At 30.7% G+C, this 23908-nt stretch overlaps 1 long non-coding RNA gene across 1 annotated transcript in view; it reads left to right on the top strand.

Moving 5' to 3' along the window:
• The window catches only part of LOC136795648 (uncharacterized), a 149302-nt gene extending 130878 nt beyond the window's left edge, over window positions 1-18424 (top strand). Inside the window, exon 3 of the long non-coding RNA XR_010843281.1 lies at window positions 18357-18424. This is a non-coding gene — a long non-coding RNA (uncharacterized lncRNA). The remainder of the gene's footprint in view (window positions 1-18356) is intronic.
• The last annotated feature ends 5484 nt before the right edge of the window (window positions 18425-23908 follow it).

A 23908-nucleotide genomic window follows, 5' to 3' on the forward strand; every position in this document is an offset into this window, starting at 1 on the left:
AAATGTAATTCTTCTAAACAACTAAATAATCCATGGCAAATAAATACATATTTAGCTCAATGTCATTACGAAACCCATTTCATAAATATTTAGGGGTATTGTGAGAATTACCAAACATGATTGGAACACAATCAGTCAGTTATAGTTAAGACATTAATTAAGTGAATAAAGAGGACAAAAGTTAAATGAATACTGTGTGTTTATAATAGAACATTAATTTTTAAATTTGTATATGGCTTAATTTTCCTTGTGAACTGATAAAAATTTCTTTGGAGATCAACTATACCAAACCTCTAAGACATCAAAATTAAAAGTCTTCAGCATTTGGTTGACTTCTATTGAAATCTATACTCTATTATCTGAAAAACTGAATTTAAAATGGGTGGTGAAAGGTCTTTCAAGAATTAATTTACATTCTGAATCTGAGATTTGATGTAGATTGAATCAGTATATTCAACAAATAATCTTATGTAAGAAAAGAAATATTGAATAATGAATAGAAGATCCTCATGTTAGAATTCTTGTGTCTGAACCAGATAAATTTAATGATTTCAAAATAATTCAGTTCTAAGTAAATATAAATAATTATTTTTTGAAAAAATCATCTACATCCCACTCTTTGCAAAATTATTTTTACCTTTTTTTATTGTGATCATTTTATTTAGCAGGAATTTTTTTATTTCATTTATTTTATTAAAATTATAAAGAGATTACTAGAGTTAAAATAGTGTGTTTGTCATTTTGATTAATTAAAAGAATCGTTGAGAACAAACTAGTGAAATTGTTCTTTTCAAAATTTATAAGATGGAAAATCTCTATCCAGATAATTTTTATAATGGAACCTGTTACCTTCATTATTTTCTGTGTCATGAAACTGGTTTTTGAAAATCCTCTTCACCAGATAATCGTTAAAAATGTGTTCAATTCTTTATTAATAATATTCTAACATAAATAATATCATAGATTCATTTTAGGTGAGATGAATTCTAATTGTATTCTATAGAACAGCAAATAATAGTTGATGTTTGGGTGACTAGGCTGGTTGGAGCAGTACTCCTAGGTATTTGAATAAGAAGAAAATACCAATTTGATAATGGCATTGTTGAAGGGCATATTTATTCAAAAATTATAAACTCTAGCAAGTAAGGATAAGCATTTATATTTTGTAGGTCTCTTAAAAAAAATTTGAATTTAGCTTCTGTTGAAAATAAATTGGTAAACTGTTGATTACTTCACTTTACCTGTTATAGCTGGACTATATAAGAAAAAATATAAAGTACTTTTATACATCATTATGCAATGCATAATGATGGTCCTTTTTCTTATTTTAATACCTGTATATTAAATTATTATGATCCTGACTGATATTTTCATATTAACGTAATGTATTCTTGTTTAGTGAAAAAAGTTGTATAATAGTTTATATTACTATTGGTATAGTTTTATTACATGTTTCTTTACCTAACAATTGGCCTACAGTATTTATTCCAAGCCAAGTAAGAGCATTTTTCCATTTATTAACAACTTATAGTTCGATCCAATATTTTTTAATAATATATATTATATATTTATTGGTGAGCACCACAGACTGAAATTTTCATTGCTTCCAATCTTGTTTGAGAAAATTACAGAGTATTAAAGCGTTTAACCAAAATGTAATTTAATATTTTTTGATATTACTATTTCCGATATAACTAGTAGAAGTTAAAAAAAATTGCTAATCTGAGTGAAAACTTGAAAAAAGCAAAACAAATGTTACCTTCACAAGTAATTTGGAGCTAATACCATAATTCATCTTGGAACTCAAATCGTGTCCAGGTAATTGGAGAAGAAATCAACTTAACATTTGAGAAGGTTCTAAAAACTTGAAAACAAAAATTGAAGCTATTTTATTTAAGCTACTCTACTGTACTAGATTTTGAGGAAGCTCTGTGAGTAAGGTATTAAGCTCTAAACTCCTGGATCTGGATTCAAATGTCAGATGTGTCAGATAACTATTTATAAATACTATTTATTGCCCTATTTATAATTTATGGCAAAATTATTTTACCAATTTTAATTGATAATTTAAATGTTCTACATTTCAGCTAATATGCCGTTCTCAGGCACAGAGTCTCTGAGTATGTACTGATAGGTGAAACTGAAATTGTTATTCCTGAGGATGGCATATTAGCCGAAACATAGAACATTTTATTTATTAATTGAAACTGGTGAAATTATCTTACCTTTAAATTTTAACAGATAACTATTCATGTATGTTAAATCAGCCATGAGTCCACCCTATGAGGATCCTTCTTGCCCACAGCCTCTATTAAATTGATAACTTTCAATTTCAATTTTTCAATTTTACCAATCACAACCAATGATTTTGAAATCTTGACTGAAGAAAATGGAGATTTTAAAGTATTAAATGCTTTAAATATGCTCTAATTACTTCATGTAATGTGTAAAGAAGTTTCTCTCCATATAATGTTTTGTTTGCAGTGTGAAAAAATGATGTTCAACTTAAAATTTATCATTTATTGTGTTTTTTTTTTTATAAAACAAAAAATAAGTAAATTATAGAAAGAGCTAACAGGACCGATTAACAATTTGCAAAACAGGTCAGTTTGATGTGAGGTTATGTGTGAGTATACTAATTGGTTGGCTAGCATTTTCTACAAAATAATTGATAGAGAAACAAAGAATGGACAATTATATAATACATAAAGTTTTTTTGGTTCCCAAGCGTTTTTAAAGAGGACTTATTGCCATTGGAAAGCTGGATATACACCTTAACGCACCACATCAGCAAAATATATTAATTTAGCATTTTCTAGGTTTTAGATACATTTAAAAAGTGATTAAATATGAGATAAAAGATAATATAAATGCATTAGGAGGTACAATCATAGACATAGGGTCTAATATTCGAATGTCATGAATTGTATGAGGCTGTGAAAGGAAATATTGTTTTTTAATCATCATAAACTGCTGAGAAAAGAAACACGATATAAAAACTTTGAAATCACAATTTAGTCTGACTTTTAAAATGATTTTGTAAGTGTCTAATATTCATAATTTTTGTTAAGAACTAATTATTTATTCGAATTTAACTATTATTATTATTAAGAGTTTATTTTTACAGACATTTAAAAGTAATAAAAGGACTATTTAAACATAATTTTCTCTCATCTTGTTAGAATTGACCATTAACCTGCCAGGAGTACAAGGACCCACCGGTAGATGGAGCAGTTACTCCGTTCGACTTTTAATTTCAGTGATGTTCTAAAGAGAGCAGTCCAATCCTCTCCAAATACAAACTGCGCATTATTCAGTTTGAGGTCCACGTTTGGATTCAGAAGATGGATAGGTTTATTGGTTGTTAATCTTTTTGATAGGCTTTAAATGAAAATTTACAATTAATTTTCTCCGTTTAAACTGCTTACAGAGTTTATTTTTATAATTTAAATAAAATAGGAAATAGGTACAGTTGGTAAAAAAGAGACCATCCCCATAATCCAAATTTTTTTTTTTGTTTTACATTGGCCACTTTTTATATAAAACATGTTTACAATAGAAATCAGTCGCTTTTTAACTCCCTCCTTTGTACAAATAAGATGATTGCACGCCTTGTGTGCAGGTAGCTCCTCTGAATGTATTTATTATGAGGGACGGATTGCACACCAGGGCCCTGTTTCATTATAAACTATAAACTAATACTAGTAATCTTGTAGTTTTTATTAGGTACAATTTCATTGACTTATACTATTCTGCTAGATAATATTTTACTTTTAAACTCATATCACTGATAGTCGTCCCCAACATGAAACAAAATGTACCAATGTTTGTGTACTTGTATTTTTGAACTAACATGTGGTAACATGAAACCTTTATTTTAGGTTCAGTAATGAAGAAAATAAAATAACTATAGATAAAATTAAATAAATTAAAATAAAAGAATACAAACCTAAATTTTTAAGAAGCAGTACATGATAATTAATTTTCTGGAAGGATGACCCTTTCTTTTGCTATACAGAATGATAACCCTTGAAACAATCGCCCAAACATAATCCAACATTAAATTTTATTTTTACATACTTTTTGTTTTTAATAATTTTTGGTTTAAACCAGTCTTGTTCTAAAGGCGGTTCTTCCATACTGACTGATAATTGCGATTCAAGATCATTGCACACACGGTTTGCAGTCGGTCTGTTTGGTCTCAAATGGGTTAAAGAGACTTGGAAAGCCCTTTTATCCACACTAAAACTAAGCAAGGAAGGTAAGTGCATAAATGGGGATTTTTTTTTGTTGCTATAGGTACCATCTTTTGATGATTAGAAGTAAATAAGAGTGAAAACTTCAGATTACCATAGATTTTTCTACAAAACAAATCTGATAAAAATCTCCATTTATGCACTTACCCTTAGATATGCCCCGACTTTGAAAAGGGATTTGGAACAATTATGGTAAAAAGTAGTGATATTATATCGCCGGGTTACAAGTGAAACACAGTGGTAATGATATTAAATTTAACATTTACTTAAAATTATCAGATGACAGCTTTCCAAAAAAAAATAAATCTGAGAATAATCCCCATTTATGCATTCACCTTGTCTTTGAAAATGTACTTGGAACTATTGTGAAATAAAGTATCGTTATAATATTGTCGATTTATTAGTAATACACGCTTGTAATATAATTAAAAATATTAGATTTTAGATTTATTGTAATTATTTGTGAGGCTAAATAAAGTATATTTAGTGGCATTTACTATATTTATTTGAATTTGGAAGTAAGGGCTAAACTGTAATATTTTTTATAAATATTATAGTCTACACTGCCCGCCAAAATAAGATAAAATTTTACATTGCTAACTTAAAAATTAAGATGCTAATTAAATATTTATTTGAGAGGTTTAGTTTTTAATAGCATTTCTTATTGTTAGTTAAGGGAATATTCTTTACATGATACATATTTTCTCTTTTTTATCTATGTTGGAATTATGAAATACCATTATATGCTAGTATGTTAGCATTGTAAATATTTATAAGGCAATTGACGAGTGGATTATATTCAATTATAGATACAATAATGGAGTTTTTTTTTGTTTTTGTTTTTTTGCGCAGATTGTGCTATTGCGGTATCAATCAATGATTAAAATCACTTTTATTAAAAAAAAAAAATAAAATAATTGTGAAGAAAAGGTAATTGTAAATCAGTAAAGATATTTTAATTATCAAATCAAATAGATGTTTCGGTGGGTGAATGGTACTTATTATATATAATTTTAATTGAAATAAAACATGACGCAAACATTACCATTGTCTACTTGCTCTTATTTATTTGCAAACGATATTCGGACAATGATTGTTCAAATGAGCAATCTTTAATTTCAAGTTTTGGATTTATAAGGATATGGAATTTATTTATTAAATGTATCTGATTTGATACATTTGACAAATAAATTCTATTTTTTCTATGAATAAAAGGGAAAAGAAATATTTTTTTTTCCCTAGGGTAAAAATAAAATAAATAAATTCCTTTTTTACCTTGAATGAAAGGATAAATAAATAAAATCCTATTTTTCCTTGAATGATTGGTGGAATAATTAAATTCCTTTTTTCGTTGAATAAAAGGGGAAATGAATGAATTCCTATTTTTCCTTGAATGATTGGTGGAATAATTAAATTCCTTTTTTCGTTGAATAAAAGGGGAAATGAATGAATTCCTATTTTTCCTTGAATGATTGGAGGATTAATTAAATTCCTTTTTTCCTTGTATAAGACTACTTTTAATATATTTATGTACTCAAGGAATTAAAAAAAAAATGTTGCAAGTATCGAAATAGGAAGCTTTCGATGGATGTTTGGCCTCTTTTGGATCTGAAAACCGTTTCAGCTCGATGACAGTGACGGACGGTTTTACTCATGCGTCCTTTCATATCACTTATATCATAAATATTTAACTTCCCGTTTTGGAATTAGAAACTGACATTGGTAATAAAATAAACCCATTTTCTGGGACGAGCATTCATATAGAGAAATTATAAGAGTATGTGGGTCAATCAATGATTATAGGAGAAACTCTATGAAAATTATTTCTTAATCGAGGTTTGGGGCCAATTTCTTTGTATGACAATATATCTTTCAGTTCCAATAGTAATAAGAGTTAAAAAAAATTTACTGCTACAAAAAGTTGGTGCTGTTACCAATTTTCCATATTTAAGTTTTTAACTTAAAGAAATATTTAACTATAAACTGATATGTCTGATCCGCTGCCTGTGGGAGGCTCCTCTGCAGTATTGGTTCATTGCCCAGCGACTGTCGAATGTTCGGGATGCTCTATTCCAGTCTATATTTAGTTACGATGCTGAAATTGCGGCCTATGCCGATAGGCTGGGTGTGGATCAGGGCTACCGAAGTGTGAGAACTCTACATCAGCCGTTGGGAGAGAATGCATTCGAATAGGAAGAGAATAGGCCAATTGCCGGTGTGGAAGGGTATTCGGTGTTCGCCAGCATGTACTCTAGGGGTCAGAATGGGCAAACGCCTTGAAACTAAATATAAACTACGCACCCCTGCGTGGGATCCCAAGAGCTAGTGGACAGCAAGGAGGAGTTGGATCCCTCTGTCGCAAATGCAGCAGAGTCTGAAACGCCAGCCCATGTGCTGGGAAAGTGTTGCAACAACTCCCTCCTTATAACACGCCGGTACCACAAGGTCAAAGAAGAATTTATGAAGTTCCTAGGAAAAAAAAGACTCACCTGCTTTGATGAGGTTTATTGTTTGGACACCGATGGATCCGTAATATACGATGATTCGTAGCATTCTCTAAAACAGGAGGCACGGGTCTGGTCTTGGATCTGACGGTGAAATTTGGATATAATGAGCTCGATCAGGTGGGTGGAGTGGAAAGGGGAAAAAAGGAAATATATGAAAAATGCGTCCCTTTCCTTAAGGAAGAGTATATCAAAGGTATCGCGATTGAAATATGAAATGAACATTAACAATTCATGACATATTATAATATTTAATGTATACAAAATTATAAAGTGATCCATAGGGAAAGCCATGAATTATATACTATATTTTTAGCTTATATACCTCATTTCACTAACATTATTTGTGTCAAAGGGTCAGTGAATACCTCAAGCACTTAATGTCTACTTATGATGAAGTTTCAGACCTCTAAGGTGATATTCTGCCTTCTCAATAACTTCTTGGTCCCTTAAGTTTTCTTTATAGGGTTTCTTCCAATTTTCTTACATTTGTCAATTTTTTCTCTAAAATGCTCTAGTTATGAACTACCATATTCATAATAATTATTCCTATACGGTATACATAGATGTTTATGTTATTATTAGAAAAAGAGTTCGAACTCTGTGTAGGCGTTGATTCGGGGTCGCTATGCTGAGACTGATTGTGAGGCACTTCCACTCTAAGAGGCAGAAAGGAGGAAAGATGAAGAAGGAGAAGATTAATCGTTTCTACCTAGAAATTCTCATCACTACTAGCCGTCAAAAATATAAGGCTTTTGGGTTTGTAAGGGATGGAATGTTCTGTCTTCATATGCTTCTACACTTACAGTTTGCATTGATCTTTGGAACAGTTGTTGTGGAGGATTATGTATAAGGGAAAATGGAGATTTTTGACGATCTTCGTTATGTAGTTGAGATATTTAAAATGCAATTGTAATTGCGATTCAGTAGTCTTGTGGAAGTGTTGAGGATGAATGCTCTGGCTCATTGCTAATTGCCCAGAAGCCATGGATTAACAGAAGAATGCGCTTGCTAGAATGGAACAGACTGAACTGAAGCTATGTAAGAACATGAAGACAAGGAAAAAGGAACACCTGCCGTAGATGTGCCTAATTGGAGAAACAAGGGGTAAACACGGCAGGCTTGGTCCCCACTCCGGGTTTTGCCAGTCCACTCTCCCAGCTTTTAGATTTGAGAAGGGATATATTTGAGAATAGGGATTTGTATAAATAATTATCGTTCTTTAATATTATTAATTAGTTTCATATCTTTATACTAACTGATTTCAGAACTACGCTTTTTAATTTAGTTATTTATTCATTTTTTGATAACTTTTTTTTATTTAGTTATTTATTTATTGTTTTTGATAACTTTTTTTTAATAAATATAAATTCTGAATACAACTAATTTTAGAAATGTTGAATATATTTTTATTACCAAATCCGGGAGGTGAGCCTGACACGGTTATTACAACTAGATTTGCTTTTAATAATTGATAATGTGAGTGTTAAGCCCCATGCATAAGAGCCCCAAAGACTCCCCTAACGATTTAAAATGTTATAGTAAAAAAATCAAAATAACATATGTAAGACGTAATAAATATGTAATGAGAAAAAAAAAGAAAAAAAGGAGATATTTATATAATTAATAAAATAAATAACTGACTTATATACTAAAACAATAATTTAATTCTAATAAAAGTAAATAAATACTAAGCCGGTAGTAGAAAATCTTCCTTAGTAGAGATCAAGTTGGATTTCCTACGTTGTAAGCCATTGCACCTTTAACTGCTGATAACTGGGATTATACCTTGATCAAAATTTTGTTATGATTTTATCAATTGTAATTCTCAATGAAATTGAGCTATGTGAGGACATAGCTTCGCCATTTAGCGTAGGTTTAGGTTAGTTGAATATTGATATGGTAAATGGAATAGATGGAACCACCACTGAAGAAGATACAGAACAATATTTGTTAATGAGGTGTAGATAGTTGACCGTGGATTAATGATTGGAGAAGTTTGTCATGGGGTGTGGTCAGCAAAGAACAACGTAAATAAACAAAACCATATTTATTTATGTTGTTCTTTGCTGACCGCACACCCCGACGAACTTCTCCAATCATTAATAACATTTGTTAATATTTTAAATTAATACTTCATTTGACGCAATTAGTTGAACCATTAATTGAAATCGTAAAAATTAATACCTAAAATCGAAAGTAACGATATTTTATCAGTTATTTTCTTTTATTTAATAAATGAATCCAAAGAAGAAGAAATTGTTTTGTATAATAGACCAATTGCAAACGCCATTTTCATTTTATTTAATAATTTTTTCTTACATATTGTAGCTATTGAAGTAAACTGGTTTCAAATTAGTCAATATAACCTTTAATTTTCAGATGTGGATATGTAGTTAACATTTAACAGTTAGTTAAACTATTGATAGAAAAATCCTCAATTATTTCAGGAGAAAAGAAATCACTGATTTTTGCTTAAACCAATGAAGTTTTACTTTTTTTAAAAAAAAATAATTTCTCGTTTTCTTGTTTGAAAGGTCATAGCTAGAGAACGAATTGTCGTGCAATTGTTTCCTAGCTTCAAATTCCACCAAACCACTAAAATTCGAATCGTGGAAAAGGCATTCAAATAACTCTAATTTTATTTTGTACGTTTTACTCTTTTGGGCAAAATTTAAATTCTTGTTTCAAAAAAGTTAATGTTTGAACTAAATTGGTCTGATCGTTATGATAGATCATTAAATTTTTTAATGATTATAAAGTAAACATTGGCATATTTATTTTTAAAATAATTACTAATAAAACATAAGAGGACATTATCAGAGGTTATTAAAGAATGGAAAAAAGATACAATAGGGACGTGGCCTCGAATCATCCATCAGCCTAGTCATAATTAACATAGTTGAAGCCGAATTATAAACGGGTTCCATCAACTTCTTCTTCACCTTTATTCTTTTATTCATTGGGCTCCTACTATAATATAATGTCTCTAACGCGGTATCCTTATCTTCTTTGTTTTAATACCTCGTTCCTATGAAGAGTTTTGAGATTTTGTGTACAATTTGTTAAACGATTCTCTAACAACATTTTATTTTTGTGGAAAGAGAAATTTTAGATTGTCTTTACCTCGAAATATGATAACCCAAATAATATATATTTGATATAAATCTTTTTACCCATTTTTAGAATAGATAGACGCTATTAGGCCCTCTTTTAACCAACTGGGGACTCTCGAGGTTAGAAACGGGATACTTCTGATTATTTTATGAATTCTAGTATCAGCTTGAGGTTATCAACAAAAATAAACAACATACTAGTTGATATTGTGAGTACATTATTGTGATTTAAAATATAACAAACTTTTAATTTTTTTAAACACCATTTTTTAACATAGAGGAAGATTAACTTTTCTTGATTTTCAATGTACAAAATCATTAATTACTCCTTTAAAGTATATTATGTGCTTCGGTGTCTGTCCACATTAGTGAAAAACTGCTCAATCTTTCTTGAAGCACCCATACTTCTCAGTCCACTCTTGTCTCTTTTTAATTTACCTATCACAGACATTAGGGACCCCTATGGGTCGCGGGGACGTGGGTCTGGCCACAGTGGGGTAAAGCTTCAACTGGATGCAGATGTTTTAAATATGTTTCCAGAAGGAAGTGAAGAAGGTACCATCCTAAGCCACTCACTATAGGGATATTAAGTAAGTGACTTTTATATTACAGACGAAGTTATAGTCTTAGCGGACTCTCGGACTCTAAGGTGAATCTGATACCTCCAAAAACCCTTAGCAGCCCTTCTCTTAAATAATGGGTAGAAATACTGAAACTAGTGCCCCACAAAGATGGATCCTCTACTGCCTACTTGTCATCAACACTAAGTGTTGTAACAATGAATTAAAAACGATAGCGAGAGACACTAAGATACTATTGGAGGAGTGTAATATTGATTTGTGCGAACGCCATGGTCTTCGACAAAAATCCGCGTAAGAGCACTGATTTCTTTGTTGGCATATTCTCACCCCATCTGGCACAATTTCAATTTTATGGCACTGCGTTGATGTAAGCCTACGTTTCGGTCAAAATTATTTGGTCGATATTCAATAATCATCAACTCATTGTTTAAAATTCATATTACATATTTCTCACCTTACTTTAACGATTAATGTGGTCTTATTTTATTCCCTAATATATTTAACCATCCTAAACAATGTAATGTAAAACCATTTAACCTACTCCTAAAAATAGTATTATAAATATTAAACAATATATTGTACTAACCATCACTAATAAAAACAATTTTCAAAAATAAACTTAACTATATTGAGAATTTTTCTTGATTCTTTTTCTTAACCTTTTCAACCACTCTGCCCAGTAAAACATCTTTTACACGATCGATTTATTTCTTACATCGATATTACTGAGATTGAGCTATAAAATTGTGGAGAACATGATCGAGTTATTGACCGCTTTGTGGATTACAAAATCGATATCTCCCACGAAGATCGAACTCTGACCGCTGAACCGTATCGCAGAATCGATTTTGATGGCTGACCCGAATCGGTTATGCCACATGCTTCCTTACATCTCTCTAAATGGCATTTTGACCTTCATATTAGCATTTATTAAGTAACATATATTCTAATCAGTTTTATGTAGATGAATTTTATTGAAGAAATTTCATAATTATGGCTTACTTCACAATGGTGCTAAGTATATATCCACTAGCTTTATGAAAACAATAATTAAATGTTCTCTCATTTAGAAAAATTTCAAGTTTTCAATCAATTTTTGACTGAACAGATTTAAATTATAAATTCTCAAACTGTTCAGTCAAAAAGTTGTAATTTTCCTAAAAGAGAGAACTTTTAATAGTATTTTTCATAAAGTTGTGCAACTGTACTTTACACCACTGTGAAGCAAGCCAATATAAGAGATCATAGTTGATTATACATACAATTACTGTTGATTATACGATATTAATAAAAATTAAAAAAAAAAACTTTACGTTTATAGGTTGACGTGAGCAGTGCTGAATAAAGATAGGTTGTTGATTACCAATGTTTTTTTTTTAATTTTATTCCGTTGAAATACTACTTGGGACGGTTATTGGGGCCGTCAGTTGGGAAAGGAATAAGCATTCCAAGGACTTATCTTCACTGCTAAATTTTTAAAGGAATGTTGTATGATGGTCCTGGTCAATTTCAATAATTTCATTTGCTGTTTCAGCTGCTGTAATTTTTTTTTTCTATTTGTATTATATTAAGTTTATTTTTCGTTAGAAACCTTCATCTTTTCTGTTTCCTGAACCATCAAACTACGGCTTTATTTTATCTATCTAGCTGTGATATTGGTTGGCTGCTGGCCAAACAATAGCTAATTCGGGCAGGCTAAAGCATTTCGATGGGTTATTTGGCTTGGTTGCTACAAGTTTGCCTGAATTTGTGGCCGGCTCGTTGAGTATCAGTTTTTGGGCACAAATAAAAGGGTGCTTGTGTAACATCCTCACGTTTGTGTTCAGTTAGCATTGATTTAGAACTGCCTGCAGATAAATGTTTGTGCTCTCTGTGTTTTAGTTTATTAAATAATTTCAATAATTCGAGAGTTCAATAATTAACTTTAGTTTAAGATGGTATATTGATTTGGTGTAAATTCATTGTTTCAAATTTTGTCAATTAACTTTAACAATATATTTTTGATTTTTCATAGCAAAATTATATATTTATAAAGACATTATATGTCCAGGTAATTGAATTAACAAATCTGTTATGAAAATTCTAGAACGAAAGTTGAATTTATTGGTTATGTAGCCCTATTTCTATGAATTTTTCCTTTCACTTAGTCTATCTTTATTTTGTTCCTTTGTATCATGAAAATCGAATGTTATAATTAAAAAAAAAATCAAAATAACATACAAGCATTTGGATACCGACAATTGTTGCTTCCTTTGTTTACCAAGCATTTGTACAAGTCTTGGATTTGCTTATGTGACAAGCATCTAGATCCGGCATCATGTTTGAAAAATGAGCTAACTTAATCCTTCACAGGAGAATATCAGTTATTAGTAAAAATTTAATCAGGGGATACTTAGATTCCTTGATGAAATTTGCAGTTTCTTTGGGTAAGTCGATGGATTTTATTTTCAGTTTCACAAAATAGGAAGTGACCTATTTATAGTGGTAAAATATTTAACCGATATCTTTGAAATTTGGTCTATTTTTGTAATATTCCTGATTAGCAGCGGGAAAACCCTACGATGTGCCGTCTATTTATGGTGAAAAATAGACCTGTCCTTGTTCCAAAATTGAGCATGTCTTAACAAAGTCCCAAATTCATGGTTTTTAAGGCTACGAGAGTTTTGATAAATGTTCCTCATTTCGTTTTATTAATCATGACATATGAATTAGATTTGGGATGGAGGTATAGACGTTTGTCAATAAGGTGCTATTTATGTTTTGTTATTTATTTTATTATTCTTTTAATTTCTGAACATTGTATTAGATTGTATCATATATCAGATTAAGCATGGTAAAATACTAAATCTTTATAAAATATATTAGATTTTATATTTTAAGTTATTGATGTTTGAAAGTTATAGAAATTATATTTATTAAAGTTATAAATTGTTTTAGAAGAGGCTCTTTTATTATTTTTTATCTTTATAACACATAAACACATAAAAAAAAAATCGCTAAAAATTCATTTGATGTATTTTAATAAAATTAAAATCATACAAATTTTTAGTACAAATATAAATGTTTAAATTTTTATTGATCTACATGGCAATAATAAGGCCTGGTCATACGAAGTTGAGCTTGGGGGCTCTAATAAAACTTCGAATTCCTCTCCTAACCAATCCTCACAGTTCAAAATCCTTCGTAAAATCCTTTGGTCACAAATAAAATCATCCATAAAGACCTCAATGTTCCATATGTAACAGATCAAGCCCGAACCAGATATCAATCCAGTATTAACTCCCTAACCACTCAAACCCATTAGTTTCTAACCTTGTTTCCTATTTCATTCCTGATGATCCTCCGAGGCGCCTGAAAAGAAGATAGCCACGAGACCGAGAGGTAGTTTCTCTACATGCCTGTATTTTATGTACAGTTGTAATTATCAATAAATAAAAAAAAAACTTGTTTAATAACATCTATCTTAATAATCTTTTTCCGCATAATTTATGTTTATATAATTTATTCCAGGAAGGAATTACACTATTTATACATAATTTTAACAACGTTTCCAGCAGTTTGCGCATTATCAAGTTCATTTTTCTTAATTTTGTTTTAGGTTTATGTCAACAAATTTTTATACTCAAAATCTTGATTAAAAGTTAAAGATGTTGGTTATTTTTGATAAATCTTAAGTCTTTTGATATTATTTGTCATATATGTCATTAATATCTATTTTATATTTTTTATGTCCATTGTTACTCTTCAATTCGCTTGGAAAAAATATAATATAAACTAAACTAACATACCCTTTTGAACTGTGTTTAAGTTAAAACTAGAATTCATTGTTTTGTTTTTTAAAAGATTTAATAATTAATTAAAATAGAAACTAAACAATAAATATTTAAAATTATTAAATTGACTTTAAAAACATGATGGAATTGTGCTTAATCCGCCGATCGAACGGTTGATGTTGCAGCTATATAGGAATTTTCAGCTAATTGCTGAAGTAGTAAATATACCGCTAACTGACGTTTCACCAATCCATCACATTTCCTTTAGTAAGCTCAAATGGCATCTTACTGGATTGGATTTTCTCATTTGTTTTCATTTCAGTCCTTATTTTTAGTATTACTTTATATTTAATGTAACCGATTTATAATATTTAATTCATTGAAAATTAGTCTTCAAAATTAAAAATTCTTTTTAAAAAATAAAATAAAAACACCTTAACAAGATGTAATTGACGGAATGACCAAAGTTTTAGATTGAACCACCCTTGAAATTACCAAGAATCGTTAATTGTAGATCCCGATTTAATCGAACTTCCCAAAGTTGGGGGTCACGTTCGTCAAGTTCTCATTTCTAACGTTCAGGCATTAAGTACTAAATTAATCTACATTAATAAATAAATTTCAAATTTATGTATTTAAGAACTCTGAAAAAACTTTATATTGCCTTACTTACTTTTGTTTATGCAATTTCTTATGGAGTTAAAAACTATAATTATAATATACTTTTCCGAACATAGTTTCAACAATAAAATTTGATTCAGTATCATCGAAATTATAATTCGTTAGATTGATAGATCATAAAATATGGGATGGATCAGTATCGCCCTAGTAAAGAAACAATGCACTTCAAAATCAGGCCTCAGATAGCAAGGGAAGAAGTCGAATTTTACAACGAGCAAACTTACAAAAGAAATTTATCCTTCTTACTCTGGCTAGAATATCTAATTAATCTGTAAGAGAACTTCCTTTCCTACAGTTCTTTCTACAAGCTGAGAGATATCAAGTAAACAAGAGCACGTGAAATGCGAGTTTCTTGGTATTCTTTCCTCAGATAAAGGTTGGCCTGTTCTCGTGTCCAGCCTAACTATTCTAAACCTTTATTGGACGAGTAGTGTTACCGATAGGTCATTGGCAATGATCGTCTAATCTCCAGGTGTAAAGTATGGAGGCAAATATTAGAAGCAAATATTTATCAATTATAATGGGTCCCAGTATGACTTGGAGTCTTAGCCTCTGTAAGTTACGTCTAGTTGGCACACCTTCAGAGCACCTATCAAGTAAATTTTCCGTTTACTCGAAGTCTCTCCACTCCTAGAATAGACTATAGTTGGAGTAAATGAGGACGCCAGACTCCAATGAACAATGATTAAACCAGCGGAATTTAAACTAAGGACTTCGCGAGCCCAACCGAACTTAGTTATTAACTCTCTCAAAATCCTAATAAATGATCCACACACAAGATTTAGATAGACATCAGTATGGGGGAGGATCTGCTAAAATGATAGGTAGTTAATCATTTCAAATAAACTTAATTAAAGGTAATCAAAATTGAACATTAAAACGTTAATTATAATAAAGGTTTAAAGAAGTGTGAATGTTTCGACATTTCTTTGAAATAATATAATACATATAGTCATTACAACTCTTCAAAATTTATTAATAGAGATTAAATTTTGTACCTCTATTATGCATTGGAAATTATGAAAGTATCTAAATCATTCACTAAAAAGAAAGTATACTTTTTTATGAGTAGGAGTTTATTTGAACGCACTAATCAGAAACTACTTAATATGTAGTAATAACTACAAGTACCGAAAATATATAAAAGAAAAAACAATAAATAGTCAAATAATGGTGTATTACTACTGTTTATTTTAGAGTAATACTACACCTAAGCTTTAAAAAATAATGTTTTGACTGGTAATAGTATACTATGAATATAGCAACCCAACGCAGTTGGGCAACAAACCTTTTACAAATAAAGATTTCTAAAATCTTCTGGATAAATTTTTTCTCTCTTTATTGAAACGAAGTTATTGTTAAATAGCCATTTAATATTAATTTCTTCGAATGATACTCTTATATATGACTAATTTAAATTGGAGAAAAATATAACAACTACATTTGACCAGAAAAAAAAATTATACGATTATCTAATTCAGCCATGAACTCTTTCAAGGACCATTGTGGTCAAGTTGGTTTTCTACCTTGTTACCTTCGTAGGATGCTCATAGTCTTCAACAAGAAAAATAAAAATAATATGTTTTAAAACACGTTCTTACACCTTCTATTGCGGCTTTTATACATCATCTTTAATATATTATTATAATTCAAAAAATTATATAACTAATTTATAATATTTTATTACTCTAATCCATAATGTTTATTTTTCTCACTAAGGGAAGAAAAATTGGCCCCTATCCTAACAAAAGAGCAATTCTACTGATTACTCTTATTTATTTCTTACAAAAGTAAAACGGCTGGCGAATTATGTTAAAATTTAAAGTCTCACGCTGGTTGTGCTTAGTAGATTTTTTTCTATTAGCATACGCTCATTTTAGCCCCGAGCAGATCCTGCCATATTATTTTGAGAAGGCGGGGTAAGTGATGGGTCCAGGAATTTTCTGAGGGGCGTTATTCCATATCGCTAAAGTAAAGAGGAGTCCAATCTTCTCTTCCTCTCTCTAAAAAAATCAAAATATTAAATTCTTTGATTTTATTAAAGCGGCCTTTAATATAGACTTTTTTGTTCTTTTAAGAAATTACGGAAAGGACCCCGCAGTCAAATATAACATCCATTAAAGAATGGGGTAAAAACTGGAGCGTTTTTTTCCCAGCGAAGTCCATCACTTTTATTCTCTTTAATCCATGACATCCTGATCATTAGACAGTATCCTTTTTTGATATTTCACTAATGCCGGTTGAACAGATCCGCTATGGCTAAAACAACAAGAAACTGCGTATATTTCTCGATTACTACAATACTTACCTGACAAACGTTTGAAATTCTTCATTTACTGAAAAATATACACCATAATTATCAGACCTACATAGACTTACGGAATTGAGCTTTGGGGCTGCACAAAAAGCATCAGATTCCTCCCGTATTACCTTACAATTCAAAATCCTTAGTGCTTTGAATTTGAATTGAGATTTTGCCCGAAATTGATGTACCCAAAATAATCCTGATAACCCTCCGAGGCGTCTGAAAAGAAGGATTACATTTAATTGCTGTAAAAAATCTAGTCAATGCATATCCGTATACACATCTCCGGTTAGTTGCTCGAAAATGGTTGCTTAGTATTTGAAATTTAAATTTATAAATGCAAAATTTGATTATATAACAAAAAGAAATTTTGAAATGGTACATGGTATGTGTCCCTAAAAAAGAAATCATCCTGACTGACATCGTGCTTTCTTTCAAAGCCACCAAATTAGTCCAGTAAAAATATTTGCACTTGGGAACAATCAATTAAGTAATTAAGTTTTCTGTCGTTCTATGCATTTCTTCAAATGTGCTGAAATCGAATTTTAAGTTGAAACACAATTTCAGGTGTTTTGTGAGAAGATTTTTACCTCGAAAATGATTCCTGTTTCCCCAATTAATTTTCCTAATCAGTTACCTTTCGTTTGAAGTGTAGTATTTACAAAGTAAATTTGTTTGCAAGCATACCTTCATAGTGTTAATATCGAAATAATTAATTATCGATTGTAGTGTAGTATTGCCTTCTATTTTATCATAAAACATTTTTATTTTTAATTGTTAGAAAAAAAGCTATGACCGTGAAAATTTACTTAAGTAATATCCTCGCTTGTGAACTGATCGATAGAACTAGGTTAATCTGAGAGTTCATTGAATTAGTGAAAATAAGGGAAAAAATGAGATAATTAATTTTTTTTTTCTTAAGCCGGCTGATAAAAAAATATATATCCAAAATTAGATTTAATTTTATCAGAACTAACTATGTATATTTCTTCTTATATCTTACCTTATCTTTCCTTAAGAATTGTGCAAAAAGTGTACAATTCTTTTAAATGGTATAGATTTCATATTGATAAGTTTCCTTTAAAACATACAAAATTAAATATGTTTTACTATTATTAATTGTTATTCAATTTGTTCTAGGATGTGAAAAGAAAACAGGAGTAAAGTCTGAGCCAAGTAAGTTAATAAAATTAACTTTATTATTTATAAAAGTAATTATAAGTATTATATTTTTCTAGGATGTAAGTCTGTCAAAGTATTGGGCCGAATGTATAAACATATTCATTTTTTATTATTTATATATGTGTACTTATTTTATATTATGACATGAAGATGGAAAAAAATACTATATAAATATAAAATAAGTGTATTTTTGTAAGTAATGACTAATATTATATATTACTAATTTATATGTCTTCTGATTTTCATATATATATTTTTTTTATTTTGTATTATTCATTCTGATTTTTAGCATATTTTTGTTGTTATACTATTTATTTTTATTCCAACAAGATTGCTTGTTTGTACTCAACTCTGAATTTCTGACCGTTGAGTGCTCTCAAAACCAAAATCTCAACCTCATATTAATCCACTTTCAGCAATAAGTACGCTGTTCTAAAATTATACATATGTCAGTCTGTCAGAGTTGTAATAAAGTGGCTTAAGTACAGGATTCACCTACGAATGAAACACTGAATTACTTATTATAAACGTGAACTTCTTGAAGTCTTGAGGTATCCAGGATATCATCTACAGAGTAAAGAGCCGGTGAGGTGTCGAGACGTCAGCGACAGTGGATGAGTTTAGTTAACAACAACAAGATAGATGTGGTTCTTCATGTAGTAGACTGATTGCATGAACCTTAGCAGTCTGTTATGTCTAAATCCTTCTAGAGTTAATATTATCCCTCGGACGAGGTTCATATGCACCTAACACACGTGAACAAAGCGCTCAACAATGAAATATTTTACCTAACTATGCGTTATCAGCTGTTTTAATTACAAACAAAAGCAGAAGAATAATACATATGGTGTATATTGAGTAAATCAGAAGGTTTAATTTAAAAAATAAAATAAATCTCTCGAGGCTTGCACCCTGGAATAGCTTGGATTTATTATACAGTATCCTCAACTAACCCCCTAATTGTTCAATAACATTATTCTTCTATACATTTTCCTGGAGTTTCTGTGAACCTCATATCAAAGGTGAGAAAGGCAAATACCAGGACCTGAAGATCACAAGAGAGGAGTGTTAAGAGGCTGGAGAGCCCGAACGTTGATACGCGGCTGGAGAGCGGAAGGGAGGGGTGGAGGTTCCCTCGGGGTGGGGGCCCATGGGGCTCCAGTCCTGGCCCGGTCGGTGTCTGTGAGGGCTCTGCGCGATATGTGAGAGAGGAGGGGGATATGGCGACCTTAGGTCTCTCAAAGGTCTTCATCCTCGACAAGTACTTCACCGAACTACAGAAGTTCTGGGAAACCGAGAAGAAGTTGCAAGGTAGGTCCCTCAATATCTCTTCTTGCTTTGGATACTCTTAGATAGCTCAGCTTTGTTTATGAGTGCTTTCTAGTCTAAGGATTGATATCTTGAATGTTAATCATTAGCTTATACAGTTTAATATTAAGTATATCAGTAGCTATACACGATTTTATAAAACCATTAACCAAGTTATTGAATAGAAAGTGTTTTGTAGACTAAGCTTTTTTTTCTGATATTTGATTTTTTGTTTCTTCATGTATCGGTTACGAACTAATCATAAATTAGAACAAAAAATCCAAAATATTACCTTTATAAACTTATTTGATATAGTGGTATATATTGATTTACCTATACATAAATAGTAGAATAAATATTTTGAATATTTATATTGTTATCATTAATCATATAAGAGCCTTGAGGAAATACAGACACAGACAGACTGACATAGTGATGCAGAAAACAAAGGAAGAGTGTTGGAGCGGCGGGTTGGAGACCGCTAGGAGAGACCTCTCACAGCATCCTTCCTCCATTCTACTCCTATAACCCCATTACATTCCTAACCGTCATTCAATGTTGATATCATTCTGATGGTCATTCCCATCATTGAATATGGATGGCTTCAACCAATCTCCAGGGATCACAAGCGACCGGCTACCGTTTGGACCTCGGATAATTGTTTCCTCGGTGATGAGGGCGTGTCTTCGATTAAGTTAACTGTTCGTGGAGTGACTTCAATGCCCTTAATTTTAGAAATGGAATGAAGGTCTCTTTCATGTGTTCAATATTGATAATTCCATGTTACTCCCTCTGTTTACGTTAAAGTTTGTTTTATATGATAATTCTTCGCTTCCCCAGGATACCCCTGACATTCAGGTGTTTTGATGAACATAGTATTAATTAACATCAACATGATATAACCTCTTGCAAAAACCGTTTGAAAATACAAAGGATGATTAAGGAGCTTCATATCTAAATGCATATTGTCCATTTTATCAAAAAATACATTTTGCACTAAAATTGTAAATTGTCTTTGGAAAGAGGTCAGTACAAAATGTCTAATGTCTTTTACCTGATTTATTGAGCTTTGAAGTTAGTGATTCACTACTAAATTAATATATTCCAATTTTTTTTCCGATCAATGTGTTTTTGTAATACAAAATTATAAAGTATTGTGGATTAAATGCATTTTGATGTGTGGATTCTCGCTTATAAATCAAATCAATTTGACTCTTAAGCTAGTCTTTGCTCTCCAAAGTGCATTCAGCTTCGATTTCTTCATTTAGAATGGAGTCAAAGCGACAGAGGTATTCACTCAACGTATGCCTTTGTGTTGAAGTCGTAAAACTCATGGAGTGGGTTACTATGAAGTTTCCTCAGATATTTATTTTCTTCTTTTACAGCAGTGTTAGCGTATTTATTTCTATTTAAACAGTTATTGTTTTGTTTTAAGTGAAATAGAATTGATCACACATACAAACTCAAAAATGAATGAAATAGCAAAGGGATAACACTACTTAAGAAAATAACAATATAGCTCGTTAAGCAGATCTAATGTCAAATTAATAATCAAAATTCATACCATGTATCTTCGTTAGTAACTAGCACACCACTAACTCGCGTGGTTGAAGTTTACTTTTAAGGTAAACCCTATGACATTAACTATCACTGATGACTATGTTTAGAATGTTAATTAATTATACGGCTAATTCATAGAGATGACGATCCTACGAACATGAACACAACGTTCCTAGCCTTTCACAACTGTTTTCATCCAGCTTTAGCTAATTTTAGTTATTTTTACAGCCCCGAATTAGTTATATTACAAAGAGTTGAAGGTAATTAGATAATATACTTATACCCAAATAAAGGTTTTAACAAATTTTGCTATATTGAGCAAATTAAAAATTTGCTGATTTTTTTAAAATTGCTACCAATAATTCAAAATCCATTTTCTTAGAAATTTAAGATCGCCATTTTGACGTTTGTGGCGTTCGGTCGTAATATGTCGTAAAATGTTTGTTAATTGCAATATTTTACCGTAAACCAAAATTTAGTACCAAGAATATTTCTTTAAAGATACATATTCCTAAAAAATCATTCAATAATCTATCAAATCACCTCTAAAGAATCCCATGAAGCCAAGAACTTCAATTCCCTAGGAAGCCAGATACCATATTTTACGACTAAGTGCCTCATTAGACGATATATATTACGAAAGTCTCTTGTTTGGTTTAATACATTATGTAAATTATGCTATAATTCATTTCTAGGACTAGCGAGTTATGAAACTACTTTTAAATGCTTCTTGGAACTACTTTGTTCCATGCTGACAACTAATGACTTGATTCTTGCCGAAACAATATGATACGGTCTCTTTCATAAATGGTTTGATGTCACCTGTCGAACCAGAGACCCCTACCACATCAGGTGTAAGAGGCCTGTGGTACCTGGGTACAGGTGTTGGGGACCCATTGGCATTTATACGTCCACGTTGCGACCGAATGGTAATGTTTTGGGCAAAAATAAAATTCTTGTCATAAATCATTTAATATTATTATTATATTTTGTCCCAATAACCGTTAATTTTTGTTATTGTCTTATTCTTTGCAAATTTACTCTTGCATTTATAGGATAAGCTACTGGACTGAAGAGTTTGATAGGATCACTATGAAGATTTTATGTTCAGATATCTGTGTGTAATCTTTTTGTCAGTCGTAAATATGATTAATATGAATATATTGGAATGATTGACTGTGATCTATAAGGTTTTTGTGGCTATTAAGTATGAGTTCGTAGAAATAAATTGCTATAATCGACTACAATCTGCTTATTTTGTGTGGCTATTGAATTTGTATTATTAATTATTAATATTTCTCACCAAATCATATGCTCTGATGTATAATAATAAGATCGTCATAAATAATTTTGCTTTAATATTAAGAGGAGGGTGGTGGTAGTTATTCTGGGAGTCAAAGAGTAAAAATTGGAAAAGTGTGGTGAATCCTTGGCTAGAGTTCTTTGAAAATTCTAAGATACCGTCTGGTTGCTTTGTTAAATAGGGCCATATATGACAAAAAAAAAATTGGTTTCATTTTTAAATATACGTGTTCCAAAGATATTACCATTGACAGGTATTCGTATCTCTACTCCATTTATAGGTTGTCCCAAACCAGTATACAGTACAATCTTTTGAATATGTCAAATAAAAAATACTATATACATATATATTTTTTTCTTTTATCAAATGTGCCGCTTTTTACGCAAAGCTGCGAATTTTTTCAGAATTGTCCAAAACACAAATGCTTTCTTCAATTAAAAAATCCATACTCACACAAACCTCGCAGATCGTAGTCTATCATCCCAATCTATTTCTTGAAATCCTCTTAAAAGACTGAAAAGAAGTTTGGTCCTAGATCTAATGAGCTTTTTGTGATAATTTGGAACATTGGCGATTCCAGGATCATCAATGTTGAGGAATCAGTAATACGTTTGTAAAAATAAATTGCTAATTATAATATGAACAATATGTCATCTTTTGCATTAAAATTAATAAAATTTGGTATGAATATTAAAGACATTCCTTACTTGTTGTAGCAATCAATTCTACCAAATTACTGCTCTTAAATTTTTTTTTTCGTATGCTGTTAAAAGAGATTAGATGGTCTTACATAATTAATGTAATAATTTATGGCTTTATTAAATTTAAAAAACAAAGAATTTCACTATTATTATTTTTATTAAGTCACTTAAAATACGAATTTAATAGCCTAGTTGTTTTGTTTTTTTAGTCTAATGAATATCGAATTTTCAGAAAACAGATTCGTATATTTTTGTTTTCTAAATAGTTCTTTACATTCTTTATTTTTGTCTTCTTTTGTTTTGTAGTGATTAGATTTTGGAAGAAAAGTAAGATCATACAAGTTGGAAGAAAGAAGGAACATATCCACATATACTATGACAGAAGTGGTGGCAGACTTCATGTACCTGGGTGCAGTGATGGATCTGGGAAAGTAGGCGCAGAAATACCGGACAGGATTAACAAGGCAAATGCAGTTTACTACCAGATATGTTACACTGTGGTAAGGGAGAGAGAAGTAGGCAAAGATGTCAAGTTATATATTTTCAAGACGGTATACCTGCCCATACTTCTGTATGGAGCGGAGAGTTGGATAATAACAGACCGACAGGAGAGCAGAATCACCGCTGCCGAAATGAAA

The sequence above is a fragment of the Halyomorpha halys genome, unplaced genomic scaffold, assembly GCF_000696795.3.
Source record: "Halyomorpha halys isolate HHAL.00 unplaced genomic scaffold, Hhal_1.1 Scaffold1363.1, whole genome shotgun sequence".
Classification (NCBI taxonomy): Eukaryota; Metazoa; Arthropoda; class Insecta; order Hemiptera; family Pentatomidae; genus Halyomorpha; species Halyomorpha halys.